General features: G+C 31.5%; 1 long non-coding RNA gene across 1 annotated transcript; it reads left to right on the top strand.

Moving 5' to 3' along the window:
* Positions 1 to 501: 501 nt before the first annotated feature.
* Positions 502 to 2,748, top strand: LOC119193670. Its single transcript, XR_005114019.1, has 2 exons — positions 502 to 802; positions 901 to 2,748. It is a non-coding gene; the product is annotated as an uncharacterized LOC119193670 (long non-coding RNA).
* Positions 2,749 to 3,278: the final 530 nt, after the last annotated feature.

Raw genomic sequence — 3,278 nt, 5'->3', positions numbered from 1 at the left:
CTAAAAAAAATATTTTTTAATTTAGCGCGAGAATTCGTTCATTGTTGGTCAAATAAAGAATATGCCTATTATTAGATAACAGCGAAATACTTAATGATGATAATTAAATACCATAGATTAAATGAGAACTATGTTTGTAAAAGCATGTGAATTATGTTCTCATATAGAAGAGAATAGCATATTGTAATATATTATGTACTCACCGAACAATTTTTACCTATTCTTTCTTTATTTTGCAAAGTACGGGACAAATATATTGCTTCTTTCCCGTCTTACCAACACTAGTTTGTAATCAATTGCCAGGTGGGGGGTTTCTCCCAAGTTTAATAGGATTATTATTCATTATGGAGCGAAATTTTTAGGGACTTTGGGTGTTAAACTGTATCGATTCATCAAAATGGAAACAAACTGTATAACTTGTGTAACTTTTCTTTTCAGATGGACACCCGGAGACTTTTATTTTTGAAGAGCATTTTCTTGAAAACCCTTATTTTAGGGTATTATAAAGTAAAGATCTGACAACACTAGCTATTGTATACAACGTCAAACAGTAGTATCAAATTAACAAATAAAACTGTGTTTTAGTTGTTATTTGTTTCTTGTGACTTGAGAAACGTGATTTTTATGTGTTACAAATATCAATAAGTACAGTTGTGCTCAGATGATGAACAAAATTAATTGAAAAGAAAATATAGCAATACCCATATTATCTTGTACTACGGATAATGCGTGTGGAATTGCATGCCTAGTATTAAATCTACTTGTATTCTGATTGCTAAATATCTCGAAACAGGACATAAAGGTATACAATATACCATTTTGAGACCATTATTATTTGCTGTCTATGTATCAAAGAGAAATAAAATTATTTTGTTTGGTGATTAAATTAAATTTTTGCAGTAAGACGCTATGACGAAGATATATCACGATTATTACGATGGCAGTAAAATTTTCCTATTTCTGTCCAATAGAATTGGTCTTCCTTTGGACTTAGTAAGTACTTTGCTCTAATACTTTTTAACAATACTAAAATAATTTTACAGTGAAAGATTTTTTTACAGCAGTTTCACTATACATAGTAGAACTTTTTATGGGATAGGTCTTAAATTAAACAGACTGAATTTGGAAATTTTGCCACTGTGGGAGGGTCTAGGGCAGTCATGCTCAGCCTTTTTTTATATGAGCACAACAATGTTTCAGTGCGAAGAGTAGGGCATAAAGACATGAATTGTTGATCTACATAAGTGCCTAAAACTTAATTCAAAGTTTAAATTGTATTAAAATATTATTATTATAAGGTTAGCATACAGCTCGAGGAATCTTGTGAAAAATTATAGCAAATTTTTTTCATATATTATTTCATTTTTAAAAATGACTGCAAGTTCGTCCAAAGGCAGTTACAATTATTGTGATTGTGAAACATAATTAATTGGTACTTTAAGATACTACCTACTTTGGTATTATATGTAGGTTTTATTTATAACCACCCAGAAACCCTTTTGTTGACAGAAGACTACAAAACCCTCCCCACACCTACTCCACCCTCCCAATTCAATCTATTTCATTTAAAAAATATGCCCATTAATTGTAGAAGTTGCTTTTAGAGCAATTTATATTATTATTTTAATATTATATCCAGTATTCAATACAGTAATATTATTTCTTTTAACAAATTATTTTTCTTATCAAAGGTAGTGTTAATGCTATCAATAAGTCATCATTTTCAATGTCTGATTGTAGACTGTGTCGTTTTCTAAACAATAACTCCATGCTATGTTATCTAGAGCAGTAACAATAAATATATAAAAGTGTTAACATTAGGTATATTAAATTAATCACTTTATTATAGCGAATTCAACAAACTATGAGTAAGATAATAATCTTAATAGAATTTGAAAAAAAAAAACACATTTTCCAATATTTTTTTTTTTTTTTAATAACAGAAACAAGTACAGTTTTGTTGTCCATATTTTTAGATGTGTGCCTGGGTTATTGAACTAACAACCTTTTTCTGTGAGAAACAAACGCTTCAGCTTTATATCTTTATCTATTTAGATAAATATCTATACTTATTATCAAAGCTGAAGAGATTATTTATTTGTGGGTTTGTTTAAACGCATTGATCCAGGAACCACGGGCTCAAATTAAAAATCGTTTTAGTGTTGAGTAGTCCATTTATCGAGGAAGGCTATATAACGTCACACTATTACCAATAGGAGCACAGCATAAATTAAAAATGTTGCAAAAGTGCAGAAAATGAGACTTTTTGTTGAGTGCACTGCGTAAACTATTTAAGTTACCTAACAATCCAGAATTATTTGTCTTAAAAAGTTCCAAAAAATATAAAACAAGTCCCGCCGCATCTGTTTGCTTATTTAACGCGATAAACTAAAAAACTACCCAACGGATTTTGATGAATTTGGTAAGGATATAGTTTGAGACCCTGGGAAGGACATAGGATATTTTCTATCCCGGGAAAATATATAGCTGGAGTTTTATCCCGGAAAACTTTTATGCGGACGAAGCCACGAGTAAAAGCTAGGAATAGTATAGATAGATAGATAGATACAAAAGAAAATTAAATCAATTAGAAATATTAACGTTCAATCAATGGTAATAGCAGGTCCGCCACATACCTACGAAAGTCCGTTTAGGTATGTACCACCACATTGTCTATGGCTGCCGCCAAGCAGCAGTGTGCAAGCGGTGGGGGTTCAATGGTATAATACCAATGGCTTGTTTCACAAAGTCGAAGTCGATGAATAATAATTATTGTTAGATAGTAGCTACCTACTCATCAGTTACTATAGGCAAGTTTATGATGATAAAATACGTCAATTTCATCGTCAATTACGCTCGCAAATAGATTCTTCACAGTATTAGTAGTTTTGCAACTTTTTAAAAGGAACAATACCGTCATACATATTTCTTGCCAAACTTTAACCGTTTACTCAGCGCACGCAACAGAATTTCTCAAAAGAAAAACATTTTTCCCGGCACTAAAAGAATTTTTCAATTCGAACAAATTGTTCTCGAGATATCTCGTTCAAACATGAGCTAAACAGCCTAACCGAGTTCTAGTAATATAATATTCGATCGGTCCGAAAATTGTTTCCGAATCTTAGTAATGTTAACTGTGGTATTCTCAAAGAAAAAATTATTATGCCCTCGGCACATATGTCCCAAGCCGAGATATACTATATCCATACATTACGGCCTGAATGTAGAACATAGGTACTTACACTTTACACATTCAGGCTTGCGTACATTTTCCCATC

The sequence above is a fragment of the Manduca sexta genome, unplaced genomic scaffold (genome assembly GCF_014839805.1).
Source record: "Manduca sexta isolate Smith_Timp_Sample1 unplaced genomic scaffold, JHU_Msex_v1.0 HiC_scaffold_875, whole genome shotgun sequence".
NCBI lineage: Eukaryota > Metazoa > Arthropoda > Insecta > Lepidoptera > Sphingidae > Manduca > Manduca sexta.
Note: the sequence above shows the minus strand (reverse complement) of the source record. Positions and strands in the feature narration are given on the sequence as shown.